Genomic DNA, 24,009 nt, shown 5'->3' with positions numbered 1-24,009 from the left:
GGCGGGCCATCGTGGAAGCAGGAAGCTTCAGCATGCTACAGCACACGCCTGTCGCTATATATAAAAAAATTCACCCCCTTACAGTTGAAACAGGGAACCAATCATAGAGAGCGGAATGTTTTTTTGTGACTATGGGGATTGACTCACTTTTTGCCTCTAGAAGCTGAAGTGTGAACTGTAATTTTTAATACTTCACATTGACCCAAGAGGTTGGTGCGGTTGCTGTTTAACATAGTGGCAGATTTTTCCACAGATGAACAGCTGGATTGGTGGTTGATAGGCGCAATATTCACACACCACACTATACAATAAATTACGTCTTTTGATGCACTATGTACAGTTTTCTACAAACCACTTTTACCTCCACTCATCTGTGCAGTAATTGTTAATCTGTAAACTCTTTTTTGATTGTATTGCACAATATCGGTAGTTTATTTTATTATGTATATAGCTTTTCTTATCTTTTGCTTTCTGTAACTGTGCTGTTGCAAAAACGCAATTTGCCCCTTGTGGGACAAATCTGTGGGAAATTACCTGGAGCATCTGGAACCATCTGAAAAATAATATATATAATGACAATAAGAAATGAAGTAATCATAATGTGTAAATATGTATTTTGTTATACTTATTTGTGTTTCTTACATTTATGTTATAGAGAAAAGTGTCCAAGTCGCAAATCCACATAGTAACATACTTTTTCTACATGGCAGCATTCTATTCAACATGGCAACCATGTTTTCTACTTAGCAATGTTAGCTTAGCATGTTTAACACTGACTTTACAACAGCCTGTTCTTTGTAGCAATGTTTTTTTTATGGTCAAAATAGCAACAGTCACTACTACTGAGCACCAGTCTGGTCTACATAGCAGCAATCTGCTCAACATAGCAGCAATCTGTTCTGTAAAACCATTCTGCTGTTCTGTGGCTTGTTCTTCAGAAATAATTGACCAGGCTATGGACTGTGAACCATGTAAATAAAACAGATAGACACTTGACAGTTGAGACATGAACCCCAGCATCCCAGGTGAAAACCCTGAGTTATCTACCAGACTTAGCTCAGCCAAAACACACGTTTTTTGTATTTTTTTTTATGGCAGTCAATATATTTGTGCATTCCTGGTTTGGGTCAGGTTGATGCAAACATAGTGTACTGTAGAGGGGACTGTAAACAGTGCAGTGAATCATAATGCTGCATAATCTTGTGTAGAATGTTGTATACATTATATCCCACATCCTGCAGTGCTACACATCTTAACATCCTGTAATATTGTGCATTCAGGACATAAAGGACTATAATTAAGCATATATGGTACACACTGTAAGCCATTATAACCCTCTGGTAGCATGACTCATAGCATGAATGTGTTGTGTAATGCAGTAGCACTGTGGGATCCTCACAATGTGTCTGCAGAATAAACTGGCACTGCGGTCAGAATGTGGTTTAAAGTGACTGGGCCACTCTTTTGCATTCCACTCAGCCACTGTTGACCCAGAGACTTTGCCCCCGTCTCTGTGACTGATCAGCCATTTATCAGCTCTGGATCTTGTGACTGGAGGCTGCTGTCACTGCCTTCCTCACTCTGAGTTGTCCGGACACTGTTGCTCCTCTATCCACTTCAGGTACAAGGACAAAGGGGATGATGGACTAATCCGCTCTGGCGTATTGTGCCATGGAACACTGTTTCTTAGCAGAATGCGTGGTTATTGCTCAATGCAGGAACAATCGGAGTTGCAAATTATTAATGCTGATCCACATAGCACTTTATTAGGGCCCGAGCACCGAAAGGTGCAAGAGCCCTATTGAAATGCAAGCGTTTATTATTATTATTATACTTGATTATTCTTCCGGCCCTGGTATCGCCATTTTGACCCCCTGAACGTGCTCAAAAACTCACCAAACTCGGCACAAAATTGTCCCCCGACGAAAATCACAACTTCCCACTGTCACCATTGGCGGGCGTGGCCACATGACTCTGCAGCGCCCCCTAAAGTGTGAAAATATTCACCGCAAGTGCTACAGACTTCAGACTCGGTACACTGATGTATCGCCTTGTGACAAGAAAAAAAGCCTCTTGGATGAAAATTCCACGACGTACAGGAAGTCCGCCATTTTGAAAAAAACACGCCATGTTCCAATTTGCACTCCCCGCGGTTTTGTGCAATCCCCCTAAGGGGACTTGCTCCATTGGCCTGAAAATTGGTGTGCTTGCCCTTAAGGGTTCAAGGACCAACAGTTATCAAAACCGCAGCACTTCGTCATATGGTCTGGCTGTTGCGCCACCACGAATTTCACCCTTCGCCAACACACTGGAAATGGATGTTTTTGTGGCTGTACCTCCCACATACTTCAGCCAATGTAGATGAAAAAAATCAGGCATGCTGAGCCTGTCATTCTGAACAGATTGATATAATTATATGCACATGCGGGCGTGGCCACATGGCTCGCCAGTGCCCCCTACTTTGACATGTGGGTTGCACTTTCACCTACACACATGAAAATTGGTACACATATGTAACACCTGTAGCCGTGAAAAAAAAGTCTCTTGGAGGTATCCTCTAAAATGCACAGGAAGTCCGCCATTTTGGAAAAACCACACCATTTTGCATTTTTTTCTCCCCACACTTTTTACGAATTCCTCCTAGTGGATTTGTCCAATCCATCTGAAACTTGATCTGGTTACTCTTAAGGCATTAGGGACCAAAAGTTATCAAAAAGTTGACCCTTCGCCAACGCACAGGAAATAGATGTATTTTTGGCTGTATCTCCCACATACTTCATCCTATGTGGATGAAACTTTACAGTCATGCGGAACATCGGACACTGCACAGATTGACATGCTGATATGCTACAGTCACTGCGCCACCTACTGGCCGGAGGACCTGTCTTTTGTACGTGTGTGTTTTGCTGTACTCTTCTGCCCTGTAGACCACAGCTCGTGCCGGTACAGCTGGGAGAGAGGTCGTGGGACGATAGGGGAGGTGGCGGCTGCTGGTCCCACGGACCGCAAGGGCTGCGAGGGCCCGTCATCGCTGCTTGCAGCTTTAATTTACTCTTTATTTCTGATGCAGTGCATCATTAGCATTAATCATTCTCTCAGAGTTATACATGCTTATGAGGTCTGAACAAACCTTATCAGATGAGTCCAACAACCGAACGTCCAATCAACATGTAATAGTCTTAAAAATACAGTCACTGCGGATCTCCTTTTTTTCTGAAACTGTCAAGAACTTTTTGTGGCTTTGATAAAACATTAGAGAAACATTAGTCAATAATTATTCTGATAAAGACAGGGCTTATCACTTTATAGCAGAACATGACTGCTCATTTCAATGTCAAGGATTTGGTGCCTGAGTACAGTACAGAGAAACAGATAAAGGGTAATACAACACTCCACAGATCGTTGAGGGCTAGCAATTAGCATTTAGCATTAGCATGGCAGCTAAGTATTTACCAACAGCCAAAACCTTTTTTTGCCACCGTCACTCTTAAAAACTTTCCAAAACTGCCAGTACTACATCATAAGATCCGATTGGTCTGAACCACACCCTATCAGGTCACACCAAATGCATCACACCTTTTGTTTATCACTTTTATCTTGCTATTGCGTGTCTAAGCTGTCACTTCTGGTTAGCTAAGCCAGTGATATCACTGTCTAGGAAAATGCTTCTCAAATAGTGGGGCGCACCCCCCTAGGGGGGCATGGTGAGGTGCCAGGGGGGGTTAGAGCCAGGGTTAGAGGCCTGCCGGTCGGAATGTCCGGTGAAAATAGTTCCTACAGGTCCCTAAATTACAAATGAGGACAGGTCCGCTGCAGCTACAGCCCCACTCATAGATGCTACAAGTGCACAACAAGACATCATCACTTCTCCCTGACTAGAGGCTTGAACTTCTCAACAGCATAAATTCCTCATTAGATTTTAGCTAAATCTACCCTGATTGCACTAAACTGGCCAAGATAGCTTGATTAGTCCCGTCTCCAGTGTGCCTGCAGAGAGAGAGAGAGGTGTGTCTGCAGAACCGCATCAAAACAGCGCTTATTTTTTTTTTGAGAGTATAGAAAATTATGATGAATGGGGGGGGGGGGGGGGGGGGGTGAAAAAATGTTTGTCCTCTGGGGGGGCATTAAATAATTGAGAACCACTGGTCTAGGACAAGATGGCGCATTCATGTTGGAGAAATTGTGATTGTTGTTTAGAACACAATGTACCTGCTGTTTTTTTAATCTCATTCTCATGACATAATTGTTGGATAAGCCTGTCTAGCAGTCTACACAATGTATTTATCACTGGTGTATGTAGTGAAATGCTGGCTGAGGTGGTCATTATTTTTGATCTACCCTATAATAGCTGACACAATCCATACTTTTGATTAATAAAAGTTTAGATCGGACCCATTTTTGGACCCCTTTTGCATGTAAGTGATCAAGTTTAAAAAAAAAACATTAAAATATGCCAGGATCCTGTTATTATTTAGTGTGATCCATTAAAATGCATATAAACCAGGCCTGACATCTGTCCTCAGGGTTAACACAGGGGAGTAAGATGGTGAAACATTTGTATAATTTTGTCCTAGCTTTCATTCATTTTCCATCAAAACGACATGTCCAGCTAATTGTTATCAAGCTTGAACATCATCCAGCACCAGCTGCTGAACACAAACAGCCTTTGGGGAATTTATTCTGGCACCACAAACATGACGAGGGCAGATACGACTGCTCCTATCTCACTTTGATTTCTCCCTTCATTTCTCTTCCTATTTGTCTGCCTTGTCAATTTCAGCCTCCCCAGGCGGCCTTATGGAAGCATGTAGCCAAGCTCATTGTTTCGTTGCACCAACTATTTCCTTCTTTATAGCCGCTGGATACATGGACCAAGCTCCCATTTGGCACACACACACACACATAGATGGATACAAAAAACACATAACAGAAATGGGTAGAGAGAGACAGAGAGAGACAGAGAGAGACAGAGAGAGGAGGGGTAGGACAGACTTATGACTTGAAGCCATGTTTTCAATCTAATCCTCTGTTTGTCTTACAGGATCTCTGCTCTTAAAGGGCTTGACATCAAATTCAATAAGCAGATCTCAGGCTGGCATACCACAGAGCTCATTGGCTTTCAGTCCCTACTCTCTCCCTCTCTCTCTATCTCTGCTTCATCCCATTTCTCTTTGCAAGCTCCCACCGTTCAATAGTCTACCGTTTTTGGAGGTCACAGTGATGAAGGCCCCCTTTCTGATCTAATTTAAAAGGGCAGCCATGATCTGAGTACATCGTACCGAAAGTTAACCGTAAAAATGTTCTTCCTGGTCATAAAAGCCCCCACAACCTTACCTCAAAAACATTTGATACCCTTCATTTCCCTCCAAGAGGATTCACCGTCTCCACTATGTGTGGTTTTTACAGTGTCTAAATTTAATGCAGAAACTTCTGTTTTTCCACATTTGCTGATGTGAACAGTTCTCCTGCATAAAGACCTTGAATGTGGTCACCTTCCCTATGGTCACGCGTCAAAATATAGCCTGGAATGGAAGACATTGGGGGGAGAGATGGAAGTATAGAGGACAAAAGGAGATGCTGAGGGATGTAGGGGAGAGTAGCAAAGGTGGAGGACTGTTGTTTTTTGTTCATTATGAAAGAATCAAGGTGCTGAATATCCCTGCATGCCTACACATGGTTCTCTTGGGAAATGTAGTACAAGTCACTGAATGTCCTTCACGCTCTGCAATGAACCACTGTTACCTGGTTCCAACTATGTAAATGTATGTAATAATTATTTAGTCTGCACGGAGAGATCTCCACTTTTTTTTTCCAGTACCTATGTACAGCTTCTCCTGGGGGAACCCCAGTCACTCTCAGTCCGGCTAGACAATGCAGTCCTTGCAGCAGGACCAGGGTTGGCTTTAGGGCCTCTGCACACATGGCTATGATTAGTAAATCTTTAAGTGAACTACCTCAACTGGCACTTCTCATTTTTGTTTGAGAAGTGATGAGTCTACTTTGGTCCTCAATCTTCTCACACAATCTTGGAGAGTAGGCTGTTCACCCTGTGGTATTTGTAACCACAAGTTTGGCTGAACATAGGAAAGGATAGTGACATAGACTGACAGGTAAACTGAGACCTTTATCTTATAGCTCTGCACTCTCTGCAGCACTAGAGGACAGTACAATGTGTGCAGAATAGGTGGTCTGCTAGTTAATGCTAGTTGTGAAATGTTGAAAGGGGCCGGTTGACTTTATTCGGACACCTTGTAAGGATGCCTTCAAGATAAGATAAGATAAGATAAGATAAGATAAGATAAGATAAGATAAAACTTTATTAATCCCGAAGGAAATTCTTGTGCCAGAGGTATCAAGTTACAATAAATGCAGTTAAGTACAGAGTATAAGAGTATAAGTGTCACTATAATCCAAAAAGAGTACAGTACGCGGTATGAGCACAATATATGATACATGGATACAATATGGAGATGTAAGGTGCTAAGTAAACATAATATAGGAATGACAGTGATGCCTGACATGATTATCTAGCGCTTCTCCCTACAGAAAGGGGAGGAGTTATACAGTCTGATGGCCACTGGCAGGAAGGACCTCCTGTGGCGTTCTGTGCTGCTCCTCGGTAGTCTCAGTCTACCACTGAATGTGCTCCTGTAGGACAGCAGTGTGTCGTGCAGGGGGTGAGACGTGTTGTTACGAATACTGAGGAGTTTTCTCAGTATCCTCCTCTCCGTCACCTCCACCACAGACTCCAGCTCCACTCCCAGCACCGAGCCAGCCTTCCTAATGAGCTTGTTGAGTCTGTTGGTGTCGGCCGTCTTCATCCTGCTGCCCCAGCACACTACAGCGTAGAAGATGACGCTGGAGACCACCGAGTGGTAAAACATCTGCAGCATGGTCTGGCAGACGTTAAAGGACCTGAGTCTCCTCAGTAGATACAGGCGACTCTGTCCCTTCCTGTATATTGCCTCTGCGTTTGTGGACCAGTCCAGTTTGTCCTCCCTTGAAAAGGCCATGCCTCGCTGATCATGTGAGGGACCATCTCCCAGCTGGCCTGGGGAGTGGTTAGGGATTATTTAAAATAGAGTCCTAATAAATTGCTGGACACAAGAAGAATCATCTTTGCTGTTGCCATAGCGACCCCAATGAACCACTTTGAATAGGAGACTCTGTCATAGAACATAGAAGATATAGATGACATTAAGATGGGCTATTGGTTGGAAAATGTTTTTAGCGCAAGAGAAGGTCCAGAAAGCTGACCCTCTCATCTTGATTGGTGTAATTGTTTAGTGTTGGTAGACTGCGTTGGCCTGTCTCTATTGACACACCTTTATTGCATGAACCATGGAGATGATGCCTTTGAACTGACAAATAGAGTCAGTAGTGTTGGCAATTTTTAATAATGTCCCCATTACTGTGGGCGGTGTTGCTGATTAGTAAAGTATCAGATGTGTCGGCCTCTGTAATAAATATGAAGATACTGAAATAAAGGTCATGGATTGACACCTGGATTTCAATATAGGTTACATACAGTCCCAAAGCTTTATACTGTCTCACAGATGATTTATGGGGCCTGAGAATCCTTGTGGTCAGGCCACATGTGGACTTGAAATACACTCATGGAAAATTTAAAAAAAAATTTAATGATCCACAACTGGTGGAGTTCTTTTTGTTACCATACAGGTCTGTAACCGGTCGAGAGTTGGGGTTGAACAGTGATCGTAAGGGGGTGTTTGGCCAATGGAGTCTCACACTCATTGATTTTTCCGGGGGACTCCAGCCAAGCAGATACCAACTTGCTCCTGTAATAAAAAGGCCTGTGCTGGACAATAATCAATGTGCAGGGATTCTCGCCAACTTGTTAGTACATTCGTTTTTCTGCTCAAGGTTCATGGCCTTATTACACCTGATACATCTGGCAGCCAAGGCATCAATTGCCCTGGAGAGTGCACAGATTGAAACAATGGGTTACAACAGCTTCAGCAATAATAAAGGCTTCAAAAAGACAAATAGGTAAGCAGACCACACAACCTGCACAATAATGAAATACATGGAGTATCACCTAATAGTTCTTGTTTATTTATTAGTGTTTTACATTTAAATTACACACATTAGTAACCTTGCCAAACAACTTTGAATACATATGTTCATTGAATATGTAATTTTTTTGCAGTTCCTGATACAAAAATTCCTGAAAACTCAATGTAAATATGTAAATATGGGGTATGATTTATTAGGTATCGACTTTACATATGAAATGAGATGTAACTTTAAGCATCTTGTAGTTTTGAAGCTCTAACATGTAGGTTGAGGTAGAATTGAATTAGCCTTAAATGATATCTACCTGGGCAAATTAGCTATCCTAACTTAATCTAAAACCACAAAATATGCATTTTCTGATAAAAAGACAAACACACCAGAGGCATAAAGCAGGCCACATCAGGTAAAGGTAGGTGAAGGAAGAGGCTTATCTCAGTTAAACACTAAACACACTAAAACTCTATGCATGCATAGTAAATGTTATAGACCACTGGTCAAAAGTTTTAGAATACTCCAATTGTTCCAGGTTTTTAAAAAAAAATCCAGTTCTCTGTCAAATAAACAATTTATTCAGAAAGTGTTTCTGACACTGTTGCAGTAGTTCTCATAAAGGTGTGGCACTTTGCTTTGCTTTCACTCTACTCATTCAGTTCATCCTAAACCAGCTTGAATGGGTTTAAGTCTTGAGACTGTGCTGACCACTCCATGTTTTCAAGCTTACCATATTTTCCTAAGGTAGCAGAATGCTGTGGTAGCTGTTCAGGCTCAGGGTGTCTCTCACTCTGCAAGTCACCGAGTCTGGATCCAGCAAAACAACCCTAGACCATCAGGGTTTTCCCTCCATGTTTGACAGTTGATTTCACAAACTAAGGAACCATCACAGGACAGAAAACAAAATTGTTTATTTGATCTATACTTTCAATCAGAGTGCAATAAGACATTGGACATGGCATGTTTTTTTTCTATTAAAATACTGGCAAAAGTGGGGTGTTCTAAAACTTTTGACCGATGGCATACGTGCATAGCATACTCCTCAATGCTAGAAGTCAGAAATGACATTTACTGTTGTTTTTCAATCCATTTTGATTATTTTGATCTTCTTGATGGCAGCATGAGCTGTAGGTGATACCAACCGCATGCCAAATGATATTACCATTGTTGTATCTGCTTCCTCCTTTCACTTCATGTCTGCTTCTTCTCTTGTTTTTACTGCCAGTGGACAACACAGCTGGCAAAATGTGGGTACCATTTAGTATAAGTGATGGCAGGCTGCGGCTAGTTTAGCATGCACATTTCAGAGCAGGTGTTTTTAGCGCAATATATAGCCTTTTTACTAAATATTTTTTACCATAGTGTGGAAGATATTAGTTCATATTTTTATTTTTTGTTTTTATCGAAAAAAAATGTTAATGTGAACAGCAGGTACTCAAGTAAATATAAGCATTAAAATAGAATTTTCTACATAGTCCATCTTAAAGGGGACATTTAAAGGTATTTTTCTTGACATATAAAATTATTTATTTAAAACATAACAAATACAAATGTATGTTAGATCATAATGTACAAAATGAATGGCACATGCAGACGGGAGTGTAAAGTAGCTTATTAAAAATGAAGATCCTTCTGTCATATGTTTATTTTCATAGTCCTCCAGGCTACATCAACTATTTAAACATTCCCAGAGGCTGGTTCAAACAAACTATCTTCAGTGTCTATGAATCCACACTCGAAGGCTTGGCAAAAAAAGCTTGCTCACAATGTCAAAGTACAGGATGCAGTGCCTTGCTCAATAGCCTTTTTTTCCCCTACATTCAAACACTAACACTTTAACATTTATCCCAGACGCACAACCTTGTAATCATACTCTTCAAAGTGAATGTACTCACACATTGACTAAAACCATAAAGCAAAAGCTTGTTCTCTATTGAATCAGGCTAGAAAACAGACTGACAACAGTGATGGAGCAGATGCTGTTGAATGAATGCCCTGTCAAGACCAGCGGTCGCAAACAGTCTCTTCATTCTTCTCCAGTCTTTTTCTGCGCTTTCTGAGAGCCCTCCAGCCACGCAGACGCTTCCTCGTCATCTGTCAGTGGCAGACGTCAGGTCAGCTCAGAGAGGCAGCAGGTGGTCTGTAGTGACACTGGCTCTTCTCTTCTGAACGGCCGAACTCCATGTGCTGTTCGAAGTGCCGCTCTGTACCTGCACAGACGCCGTAGGCCAACAGCTGCTCATCTGATTTGACAGCAAAAAGTCCCTTTGGACTTTGGATAACCCGTTACAGGGTAGAGCTACAGTTGATATGTGGGTTACCTTATACTTTTGCATTGCTTGACAGGCTTAGACAAGGTAGACTAAAAGGAACTACTAAATGGGAAAAGACTTAGCCTTTACTGTCTCAAGACCTTGTTGTGTAATAATTAGTTATAGTGGTCCAAGTTTTTACAACACACTTTGGAAGACAGAAACAGGCAATACCATTTTATTGCGTTATCATCTAAACAATAGTTCCCAAAAGTACCCCAAACTACCCTTTGGAATAATGTGATGTACTGTTATGGCCTGGCTTGTAGGCAATAGCAGAGAATAAAGGCAGGCATAGCAAGTGGGCATATGAAAATGATTTATTGTAAAGGATTAATTTTAGGGGAGCATAAATGAAACGTTAAAAGAAATACAATTGGTCCTTGTGTTTGGATCATTGATCTGGATGTGTGCAAAGTCAAGACTTCCTTTAAAACAACAAAAGTGTGGCCATAAACATTCAGAAATTATAGACATTTTCATACATGCATTTTTTGTGAGTCATTTATAATCCAGTCCAGGTGTGTCTTGTTCCCTCGTTCCTCCATGACTGATCAAAGTCCTGGAGGTGGTTTTGGGTGTCACATTCGTATTTGGTAGGTGTTCAGTGGAACTCTCAACATGAGTTTAAGAGGTGTCTATGCAAGTGAAGGAGGCCATCAGAACATGAAGGCATGAACTGTCAAGATCAACGACAGCAATAGACCTGGAAAGACCACTGAGGACAACTAAAGTGAGAGCAGGATTCTGTCCACAGTGAAGAAGAACCTTTTTTACGACATCGAGCCAAGTCAAGAAGACTCTGGAGGAGGTCCAAGTGTCATTGGACAATGTCTACACTTAGAGATGGTTTTTGAATGTAAAGACAGAGGTTTTACAACAAGGTGCAAACCACTGGTCACACTCAATATTCTTTGGACTGATGAAACCAAGATGAAGTTGTACCAGTAAGATGTAAGAGAAAGGAACAGCTGATGATACAAAGCGGCACATCTTCACTCAGACATGGTGGTGGCAGTGTTATGACATGGACGTGTATGTCTGCCAATAGAACGGTATAAGATAATATAAGATAAGATAAGATAAGATAAGATAAGATAAGCTGGGAGTGAATATATATATACATACATATGTACACATACTTATACACATAATCTACTGTGAGCAGGCCTGATTGTAAAGTCTGACAGCAGCAGGTAGGAAGGACCTGTGATAGCGCTCCTTCACACAGTCTGTTCAGTCTCTTCCTGTCTGCTACCGAGGTGCTGCTGCTCCAGCAGACCACTCCATAAAAGATGGCAGATGCCACCACAGTGTCATAAAAAGTCCTCAGGAGTGGTCCCTGTACTCAAAGGACCTGAGTCTCCTCAGGAGGTGGAGTCTGCTCTGGCCCTTCTTGTAAAGTGCACCTGTGTTGTCAGACCAGTCCAGTTTCTTGTTCAGATGAACACCCATGTACTCATAAGAGTCCACTATCTCAATATCCAGTCCCTGGATGTTCACTGGTGTAGGGCAGTTGATCTGGAGACAGTTTCCGTGGCACCAGTCTACAAAGTCTTAGATGAGTCCTCTGAACTCCCTGTCATCCTGATCTGTGATGAGGCCGACCACCACAGAGTCATCAGAGAACTTCTGTAGATGACAGCTGGGTGAGAGGTGACAGAAGTCTGCAGTGTGGTGTGTAAAAAGAAAGGGAGCAAGACCAGTTCCTTGTGGAGACACACAGCCCTGTGCCCTCACAAACTGTGGTCTATTTGTCAAGTAGTCCAGTATCCATGATGTGAGGTGGTGGTCCACCCCTCAGTGCACCAGTATGGGACACTGCTTCGTACTACAGATGGATAATGACCTGAAACATACAGAGAGCTACCTAAGACTTTCTCATGGCAAAGAACTGGGAGATTTATTCTCTAGTCAAGTTAGTCACCTGATCTCAGCCCAATACATTTGGTCATGGATTCCTTCGCCTATCTTTATCTAATTCTAGACTTCAGTCCATTTGTGTAATAGGCAAAATAGATACATTGTTTGATTTTAGCACACACAAGCCCCTTGCTATGTAAAACAGTGCACAAATTTTATTGTGTAACTTATTTTGTATTTGAGGACTCACACTATAGTGAAATATACTTATGGTTTATGATAAGCCCTTTTGGATAAACTTCCTGTGAAGACACATAGAATCTGCCTGATATTTCATAAGATAGTGTAGTGTAAGCAGGGTGCAGCTTTAAGGAAGGGCTCAAATTACAATGAGAAAACCCTGTGGTTTACATCAGTCTGGAATGGCACAGTACCTGCCACACCCCAGCTTAATGTGTTTAGTGAAGATTATAAAGTACAGCAGACACCAAGTGGAGCTCCTTTCTTTTTTTCTGTCTTCTCTCAATGTTCACCTCCACGCTGACACTGTTCTTTTATAAACCATACCATTTGAGTCAAAAACACTATGCACACGTTGGGTCGTCTCACCAGGATGAAAGCCCAAGACAGTAGTCAAAACAAACCTGATTCCAGGGCCTGTATATGTCACTCGGTATAATTTGGCTTGTATACACCTTTCATATAAGTGAACACAATGTAATGAGAGCATCTACACAAAGTGTAATGTCAGAAATTAGTTTTAATGGTAAAACAAAGTATTATTAGTTAGTTATTTTTATTCATTTGATCCTTTTGTGAGACTCACTCACTCACTTTGAACTTTACAGGCGCAATAATATTTTCTAAAAGGGGCATGAAAAGCCCATGTGACAGACACCGGAAATGACTGCACTCTCTGGTTGTTGAACCATCATCGACAATGGTTAGGTATCTAGTACATATTTATGTGGGCAGGAAGCAATCAATGCCACATTTCCACTTCCGCTATGCACATTATGGTGCAGTATTGGAGCTTGGGTTGTAGCCTATAGTTTTTAGCATTCAACTCCATGCTAAGCTAGGCTAATTGTCCCCTGGCTCTGGTTCTAGTAAGTCAGGATTTATTTCTTTTTTAGCAGGTGAATTAGATCTTAAAAACTCTGCAGGGTGGCCAGGCTCACCCACCTAACCCAGATGAGAGAGTTGAGAGGAGCCAGTTTGGAGCCAGGGCACGCTAAAGGGACTTTATCTCTCGACTGGCCTGGGAATGCCTTGGCATCCACCTGGGTGGCCAGAGAGTAGGAAGTCTAGGTTTTGTTGCTAAGGCACCCGTGATCCAACCCTGGAAAAATATGGATGAAGGATTGATGAATGGTGGGTCATATTTTGACCTTAAATCTAATGACTAAAACATGTCAGTCAGTTGAACCACAAAATTGCAACTCTCATGTCCTCTGCTATTTCTGAAACCGAATTTCCTTCCTCCATGAGCGTTGTACTTGCAAACTCATGGAATGAGAATAATATCAGCTGCCTGAGGATAAGAAGTTGCTGTGCACTGCAGAAGGTAGTCCATTCCCCAGGAGGAGAGAGAGAAAGTGTTTGGATGTGACCTCCTTTTCTCTGGCTTTAACCGTAGTACTTAATGCACATGGCTTTACGTTACACTGTTTTTAAGTTAAGTGAAAAGCTTGTGAACGTGTCTCTGTGTTACCGCTGTAATCACTTCCCCTTCTCTGGCTGGAGGAGGGGGAGAAGGAGGGAGTGGATGGAGAAAGATTGCATTTCCTTTCAACAAACTGTCACCTTGTGGGTTTCTGTTGAGCAGACGTGCTTTCAGGAGGCAAATAAGCAGCTGCTGGTGTGTGTGTGTTTTCTCTCCCCCCCTTTTTGACTGAATGATTGTAGTCGTGGTGGTGGTAGATAGAAGGATGGTAGGAGGGGGGGATTTGTAACCCGAGGAGAGGTGCATCCTTATGGTGTTAAGTTTAGAAAGAGGACAAGAGCTGGGAGAGGTGGAGCGTGAAAAGAGAGCTTGAGATGCAAGCGTTGATAGCACAGCTGTGGAGGAGTGTGGGGAAATTATCTGATTGGGTTTTAATGACAACAATAAGCGAGGGGGGAAAAAAAGAGCTGCTCAGCAAAAATAAAGCTTGAAGGTTGCCTTGAAGTCAATGATTGCTGGTTTGACATTCATAACACACGCTCTGTCATGTTCAACCATGCACGTCTTGCACAAAGCAACCTGTATACAATGCGTCTGCAAAAGCACTCATTGTGTCATTCAAATTCTGAGGCTGCTTTGAGTGTATTCACTGATCAGCTGCTGTCAAACCGGTCCTTTTAAAAGACCCATATTGGTCAAGTCTCAACAACATACAGTATGTCTCCTTGTTCTCTGTATGTCTGTGGAGTAATGTTAGACTCACAATAGCACGTGTGCACCCAGTCCATGAATCATTAACCATCTGCTGGTTGGGTGGAAAAGGAGCGGGAGGAAGGGATGACAGAGAGCACAGAACAAAGTCTACTTTTTATGGCATTTTCTAAGACCCAAAACAAAGGATCTGTTTATTTGCCTGGAGTCTAATGGCAAGATTGGGTTCAAATGTTAATATTTGTTGTATATATAATATGCAATATTATATATGCAATATTATTCAACCACAGCTGAAGGAAGCTTCAAAGCAACAAGCCTCTGATCCGGTTAGTGACAGTGATGATTCAGTACACCCAAAGTTGAGGACTCATTCATGCGATCCGAGTCCCTCTAATTGCAATTCATTGGATTCATTGAATTGGTGAGATTGTGTCTCATAATGCTAAAAGCACTGCAGGCTAAATTAATAGGTACAAATACATGTGATTGAGCGCTGACTCAGCTGGGTTTAAAAAAGAAGATGAATGACATCCATACAAATTTGCTGTAATTCAAAGCATCCATATTGCTTTTTACTGCGGCATGCCTCATACAGGATTTCTAAAGAAAAACAGTATTCAGCCCTGCCAAGTGGCTCTGACATGTTTATTTGAAATTAATGCACACCGCTAAAAAATACATATTGATTTCTTAATGCGGACTCATGACTGTTATTACAAAAAGGGAAATGAAAAGGTGCCAGTCATATCATAAAAATCACTTACCTGTGGTTAGTGTTTAAACACATCTCTGACAGTGTCAACAAACACATTAGTGGCAGATTATTGTAGGGCTGTTTATTCTGGAGTATATTACAGACGGTGTATTTGATAATAACATGTCATTACTTAATAGGATTTAATACCTTTAAATGAACTCATCAGCCTAAACATTACCATACATATCAACAAATGGTGATGAGACCATGTGCCTCTACTGGCACCCATTTCATAAATATCTTGTTTATGGGTGGTGCCATGCTGTAAAGCCTCATTGGTGCTGTTCAGCTCAACACCCACCCACCTCTGTGTTGGGTACACCGCTTCCTTAACTTTTTTTATAGCTCGGCAGCTTGATTGTCCTTCGTGACTATGATGTTATTTCCTCCTTTTTTAAACCAACAATATCTCATTATTTAAATGTACTCAAAGATTTAGCACTTCAGCATGATAAAAAACAACCAGTACTTATAGTTTTTAGTTGGGTCCATCCCATTCATTAACAGGGAGGAGGCGGGGTTTATGACATATCCAGCAGCCACCAAAGGGGCAAATCCAGATGTTGTAACCTTACTTTTATTATGTTATGTCGTCTATCTTTATATGCAATGTATGGTTGGAGCCAAAAAAGTTGCATGTGAGCCCTTTCACAGAGACTGCAGCTAATGGCAACACATAAATTGTGCATGCATATAAGAGGGAATGATACTCCACACCAGCAGGTGGCAGTAGTCTATGCAAAATGGATATCATTTAAACCTTCTTCATCTTGCAAGGTTACAAAGATATATGTAACCTTGCATTGTTCTGGTTAAGAACATCATGTCTCTGGATATAGGATGAATGAGATAACCCGCAGGAAAGAAAGAAACACTGACTCCTGATCAGTTTCTCCTTATTTTGACAGCATTGCAATGTTGTACATCCTGCCTCTTCTCGATTTTGATTGGTTCATGTAGGAGAAGTGGCGTTAACATGTTGAAATTCTAAAGCACTGAGGACATGTTAGAGCTGAGAACATAGAGTCCTGAAACATTTGAATTTCAACAATATCAGACTCATGGTTAAAATTTATATTGATAAAATGGCAGTGAGTTGCCAGCAGCTACTAGTTGCTAGCATCAAGCAGCTAGAGCCAGGGCTGAAAATGTAGCCAATACAGAAGTTTCAAAACCCACATTGTCTCAAGTGGCCAAAAGTGAGTCAATCCCTATTAAAAGTCTTAACTTTACAACAGAAATAAATATTTTTTAACCACATATTGGTGTCTGTATGTGAAAAGTACTGTCACATACAAAAAGCAATCCTAAATTTAAACCTAGTGACATTATCTGTCTTGGATTTTGTTTCCAAACACCAGTATAAAAATCACCCCAGAGGCATTTAGAAGGTGTTGCTGTAGCTTTTAAAGATGGTTCCTGATTATCTGAATGACCACTGAATGACCTGTGTGGGTGGACGAGGACTCATCCATATGTGTGAGTTCAAATCCATGGAGACACTGAAACTTGCATGTACTTTTATAGCTATGCATCACCCATCTGTTTGTGTTGAGCAATAACTTTTTTCTTTTTTTTTTTTGGAACTAACAATTATATAAATCGCACATTTAAGCTTGTAGGTTCCCCCTTCAGTTGGTACAGTCTGAACCGGTTGCCCATCTTTTTTTGCCACAATATGGTAGCTGTCAATCTGTGCAACATGACCAATAGTGTGGAGCTGATAGTAGTGCTACTGACACCTGCAGAGTGTGTAATGTATCAGGAGACAATTGTTGTGGTAAAGCGTTATTTATCCAAACTTTGTGCTTTGTTGCTATATTTAGACCTTCTGAATAGGCCTATTGAGAGAATAGCAACCAGAGGTAGGCATCCAGTATATACTGTTGTAAGTAGACTCTAATTCATATGATTTGTTATATGCCCAAAATATTGCCCTATTATAAATCATAATTCATGGGACCCATGAAGTAAATTATTGAAGAGGAAATGAAACGCTGGCTTTAGTTATTAGAATTAAAATATTGATTATCTATTGAAAATATATTAATAGGTTCAATACTGCCAATGATGCAGGAATAAAGAAATCATTTTTATTTACACATTTCCCAACATCTCCTTTAGTACCATTCTAACAGCAGAAACTGTGATGTCGCTAGGTTGTGTTTTGTCTGTTAGTAGTTGGCATTACCTAACCAGCAGTGATGCTGTGAATTAAACTATCAAACTAAAAGTGTGACAAGGGAGGTTATGTTATGATATGTCATATGTTTTTGTCTAATTTTTACCCAAAAAAAAGCATCGTAAATTTAAAAGCCACTAAACATTAATTACCATAAAAAGAGGCCTTGGTGTGCCTGCTCTATTTGCCTCGGTGTGTCATTGTGTGAAAGCTAATGCTCTCAAAGTGCATGTGTGTGGCAGCAAACAGCAGTGCGTAGCGGTAATGGCAGGGGGGCAAGGATCGAGCATAGCTGCAAGCTGTCACGCTCCTGACTTAAAGAGGCAGTGCGCTAACCCTGTGCGCACACACACACACACACACACACACACACACACACACACACACACACACACACACACACATATGCAAACACACACATACCAGCTATTAGACCCAAGCAGCCAGTCTGGAGGAAATGAAGCATTATTGTCATGTGTGCACACATGCACATAGACACACACACACATAAACAAAAGAACACACACACACTCACATCACAGCCTGAAGTGCTCTCTTTTGTTGAGGAGGACAACAAAAGACGGTGGGACAATAAGAGGAGGAGATGTGGCTGTCTCTGAGGGAGGCAGTGAATAAGAGAAAGAGGGAGGAGAAAGAAAACAGAGGTGGTGGTGGTGGTGGTTGTGTGACGGACAGGTGAAAGCAGGGACTGGATGAGCAAATTCTGATTTGTCTGGCATTTAACCACAAGCCCCATGTCTGCGTTATTGTTGTCATTGGTTGTGTAGGGAATATTAGTGTTCAGCTCGAGCATTAGATCACTTATATGCATACTGCCCCACAATAACCTTGTCGGATGGGAATGTTTTGCATAAACAGCATTCACAAAACGCCAGGGACATGATCTGAACCACAATTGCCGTATTTCTTGGATTTATCGCTAGCCAAGGTCATTAACGTGTCCTTGCTCTGACCAAACCCTGTGATTTGTCCTTCACTTTTAAATCCCGTGCCTCTCTGCTCAGATCGCCTCAACATTCACATCACACCAACGCGCAGCTGCGAGTGTCCACAGACAACCGCGGGCTCCCCACCACCCACATATACCCCCCCCCCCCCCCCCCACCTCCAGAGCTGAGCGGTGAGGGGTTGCGGATGCCTGATACACCAATGTGCTCTGTCTAAGAACCCAGTGGCAGGAAAGTGGCCGAATTCATGTGAAAGGATCGGGGTGGGATTAGAGCTATTTAAAGCTGTGCGCGTCTGTCTCTCCAGCCTCCAGGCCTACATATGCCCCCCCACCCCTACACACCATCAGCCTCTTTTTTTTTTCTTGGTCGGTAAAGCAGGCATGCAGGCCTTCGCTCCTGGGCTCAATCCACTTATGTAACATTGTCATTGGTGAGGAGAAGGAGCACCATCTGGGCCTGGGGCTGCTCTACTCACTGTTCTCGGTGTACATGTGTGTTTACTTGCTTATTGTAGTGCGTAACAGAAAGGAGAAGGTTATCATTGCTTATCATTCTGTTCCTATGTAACAATAATTGTGATATTTTTGTGTTATTTGCTCAAAGGTCCACTTTGCTATGTTATCCACAACATTGAGTAGCTGCCGATACCAAGTCCCGATCCGATATTTTTAGGGTTCTCTACAAAGGCGAATGGCAGGTCACTCATTGCTATCATTTGTGCTATCTTGGCTGTGATGTCCTGCGCCTTCACTCTGTCATGGGGCATTTTTTTTCTCTCTTCTTAAAACAAATTACTGCTCGCATTTCTTTTAGCATAAGCAAAACTGTGTGTGTGTGTGTGGCCCGACAGGAGCGCTTGCCACCACACCAACTACCCCACAATACTTCAAACTGCATTGTCACAGACTATAAATACTTCATCCCTCCCCAAACTGGGAAATTTCGCAAAGGAAGCGGCTAATCCCAATCTTGAACCCAGGATCTCCCGCACCCAAAGCAATAATCATACCCCTAGACAACGCGCCAGAGAGTCATTGATAGCACTAATACATCTGGACATCCCTAGAGTCAATGTAACATCTAGTTTGCAGTTGTTCATGTGTAGTATCAAAATTATCCAACAAACAATCAGAGTGATGCTCTTCATGGTCATCATTCCATGGTCATCAAGACAACAAAAGGAAAACACTTTGTGTGCCATATATAACAGCAAAGGTTGTCACAAAAGGGTTGCTTTCTTAGGGAGTTTGAGGGGTTGTTGAGGCACAGTCACAGCGGACTTTCAAACAGGAAACACAAAACTGTCGCTTTTCCCGTTCATCCTCTTAAATTTCTGATTAAACTACAGGAACAGTGTTGTGGCTGTTCTGGGCCATAGTGCTAAAAGAGGGACATAAGCCTGAGCCAGGTTACCAGTCAGTGGACATCTCTACCCTCACGTATGGTCATGAAATTGCTAAATGTTTAGTCTCAGGTGAGAAGTTTGGTCGCCTCTTCTCCACATTGACCAAGTTGAGGTGGTTCAAGCACCTGATTAGCATGCCCCCTGACTGCCTACTGTTAAAGGTTTTGTGCTAGCATGATCCTGATGAATTTTGTGGTTTTGAGAATGGATGAATTAGGTCTTGGGTGCAACTCCTGCAATTTATAATGGCTCAAAAGGAGCAACTCTAATGGTCTTCCGTCATCTACAGGACTTCTGTACAATTCTGTTAGACTAGCATTTGTCATTGAAACATTCTACCTTCTGCTTCATGTAATTTGGTTGATAGGTTTGAATTCATTCAGTTCCAACACTATTCACCGATGGTGAATGGACGACGGGACATTCTGAGAATGGCAAACAATGCGCCTTCATCTCTCAACCTCTGTTGTACAAACTTTGGATTTGGAAGATAGCCACTCGTCAGATGTCAAAGCTGTTACCATCTGACGTTGTTTTGTATTTGTTGCGTTCACTTTTTAGCCTTCTGTCCGTGCCTTTTGCCTGCTTTCGTTCCCTGCATTTGTTTCCCTTTTGCTGCATTTTGAACTAGTTCACATTTACCACAGCTGTGTGTTTTTTTTTCTTCTGCTTTTACGGAGCTGATGTGTAATCTGGTGTCACACCTGCAGTCTTTAACACAAGCGTCTTGATTCTTTTCTCATAAGCAAATCTACTTAGATGGCATCAAGCAGCAGGGGGGGTTACTTGGGCGTTCATTTCTTCATCTGAGACAGCTAAGCTGTTATTTGTGTAATCAAAGCCATTCTTTTCAGTTTGAATCACTTTTCTTTAAGTTATAGGAGCTATTGCTGCACCAGTGTATTTGGGAAGGGGACAGACTTTAGACAGATAATGATCCTTTTTGGCACCATAAAGTCCTACATTTGCATTTCCTCTCTGAACATATCATTTCATATGTAACCAATTAAATCGTCCAAGGACTTTAAGCCTTTGCTATTTTCTACCAGGAAGTTACATGCTTGTTATTCTCAGTCTTCTTGATTATTAAAACATTGTGATTAGGTTTAGTCACTAAAAGTACTTGGTTTGGTTTAGCCAGTAAAAAACAATAACTGATGAAGCTGATCGGAGAAGCAGCGAAATGTCTCCAAGGAACTTAAACAAGTCCAGTTGCCATGTTTCAAACTTTTAAATGAAAAATGAGAGCCTTAATCGACACTCCACTTAAAGTTAGCCTACGCCGGATAAACCACTAGAATGGCAGATTGACACAGCAGGCAGAGCATAGGCCTCGCTACCATTAGGCCCCTTTCACACTGGAGAAAGTCAATCCAGCTAGAGTAGGATTGAATCCGGATAGCCTTTAAGATGAATACATTCAGACCTTTTCAAATCTGGCTATCACACACGCATGTCCGCGCTCAATCTAGCTTAACCCAGCTGGTTTGTTGTCCTCTGAAGCGCTAGGTGGCACCTTGTGAAATACAAAATACAATACTGTTCAGGCCGCGGTAGGGCCGCGAGCGCAATCCAGCTAGATCCACCTCCGAGAGGTGGATTGAAATCAATCCGGATTCACGTTGTTTAGACTCAGAAAAAAAAACTATCCAGATATATGTAGATATGGTCGGAATTCCGCTGGATCGATTTCCCCAGTGTGCATGGGGTCTGTTTCCATTGTTTGCGGAAAACTCCATTCCTCTTGATTCATAAGAGAATACCCACACAGATGAACCGTCAGTGCTAGTCGAAGCTAGAGGAGGCAACATCCGTGCCATTACCATCCCACAATGTCCACCTTTTGCTGACGACCTATCGGCCTTCATAAAATTGTCCAACTCTTATACTTACAGCCCTTTCTTCCAGACCTTTGAAGCGAGCAGCATGTATGTACCTAGGACTCACCATGGTCACTATGATTACTAATATGGGAGAATAGGATGTTTCTTGCAGGTCAAAGGTGCAACTGTGTGACATTTCATTGTATTGGTACAGGAAAAAAGTGCACAGGGACTTTGAAATGTAATAAAAACACACCCCCATTTTGCCATATAAACCTTTATTTGTCTCTGCACAATAAATCAACAGGGTCTTTGCACTGTGCTTTTGTGAAGGAGCTGTTCTAGCAGCATTTATACAGTACAGGTTCTGAGTTCTCTGTCCATGTTATTTCATGCCTCAGCAACTACATGGCATCACAGTTGATCTGCTGCAGGTTAGGGGAAAACTCTGTAAGTGGTTTCAGTTCAAATGTGACCTGCTGCATTTTAGCAAAGTAAAAAAAAAAGAAAGAAAGAAAAAAGGCCAGTGGAGGAGAGTGTGTGTGAGTGCTGCGTCAAGCCCCTGCAGCCTCTCTCCCCGTGTTTCCTCGCCCTGCGCAGAAGGGGCAGTGGTAATGACCTCCCTCCACTCCGCAGAGCACCTTCAGCTTGGCCGTGGGCTGAGGCAATCTGTCGCTTGTTTGTGCCCGTGACATCTGCTCCCACGGGGGACCTGGGATTATTCCTCCACTCTTTTTTCTGACTCTCGTATGAATGTGAACCTGTGCGTTTGTGTATTTCATCTGATGTGAGGGTGTGAAGAGTTAAAGTGAGAGGAGAGTTCACACAAATTTTTTGTTGTCAAGTGAAAATTACAGGTTGAGAGACAGATGGAGTGTGCTGATACGCACTCTAACTGTGACATATATCCATCCGAACCTTTGCAATGGGTTACCTTTGCTTACCAGTGCATATGAGCTTTGGATGTACCCTATGTGTCATGATTGTTTAGTGCTGTTTTCATTTAAATCTGGGATTCTCCTAGTTTATGTAGTGTTCCGGTATTGTGTGTATTTTGTTGCACTTCCTGTTTTATTCATAATAATAATGATAAATTATAAATAATATGTAATAATAAATGTGTATTTTTATTTATCATTAAGTAGTGTTTACTGGTGTATGTGTGTTTTACTCCCCCCTGTGTTGCCCTGTGGTCTTTGGTTCTCTTTTTGGATGTTTTGTTTGACCTTTGTTCTTAATTGTTTTCGAGCTTGCTTATGGACGTTTAATTCCTTTGTTGAGCTTTGTTAATTTATCAGACAATCTGTATTTAGGGTGGACTTCAGCAGAAGTCGAAACAACACACCCTTTGAAATGTCTATCACAGTGGATTCACAGCTGTAAAGGGTTGCCAGTTGGTCCAAGTAATCAGACCCCCTTAAATTTTTCACTCTTTGTTATATTGCAGCTATTTGCTAAAATCAGTCAGTTCCTTTGACCTCATGATCCTCATCTGCTCTAACATGCACTGTGTCAGGTGTGAGCTGTAAGGTCTTATATAGACAGGTGTGTGTCTTTCCTAATCAAGTCCAATCAGTATCATCAAAGACAGCTGGACTGAAATGAAGGTGTAGAACCATCTGAAGGATGATCAGAAGAAATGGACGCACCTGAGTTTAATATATGAGTCACAGCAAAGGCTCTGAATACTTAGGACCATGTCATATTTCACTTTTTCTTTTTTAATACATTCACAAAAAATGTCAACAATTCTGTGTTTTTCTGTCAATATGGGGTCCTGTGTGTACATTAATGAGGAAAAAATGAATTAAATGATTTTAGCAAATGGCTGCAATATAACAAAGAGTGAAACCTTTAAGGGCATCTGAATACTTTCCGTACCCACAGGAGTGGTAAAAAAGTGTGCATTCTGCTGCAGCCCACCAACTCTAAAGGTGTGCGAGGGCTGGATTGTTGCTGTTGTAGAAGCTTGGACAGATACTCTGAGAAAACAATTATCTTCAGTTGGAACCCCAGGTAGCTCAGACCATGACCTTAACCCTAGGGCTGTGCAGATTACATCAATGCATTAGTTTTATGTGATCCCTACGCTATTCTATACCACATTGTATTTTTGTTCCTGGTGCAGCTTACAGTACACCTCCTTATCTCTGCTTTGGAGGGCCTGTTCTCTGTCTCTCTCTGACGTTACACAGAACTCTATCTAATGTGGGCTGTACACTGTGTTTTAGCAGAATTGCTTGTGACTGTAACTGAATTTATTTCTTCCCTGCACAGCTGCAGGCATT

This window comes from Parambassis ranga, chromosome 2 (genome assembly GCF_900634625.1).
Source record: "Parambassis ranga chromosome 2, fParRan2.1, whole genome shotgun sequence".
In the NCBI taxonomy this organism is placed as follows: Eukaryota; Metazoa; Chordata; class Actinopteri; family Ambassidae; genus Parambassis; species Parambassis ranga.
This window is presented reverse-complemented; position numbering follows the sequence as displayed.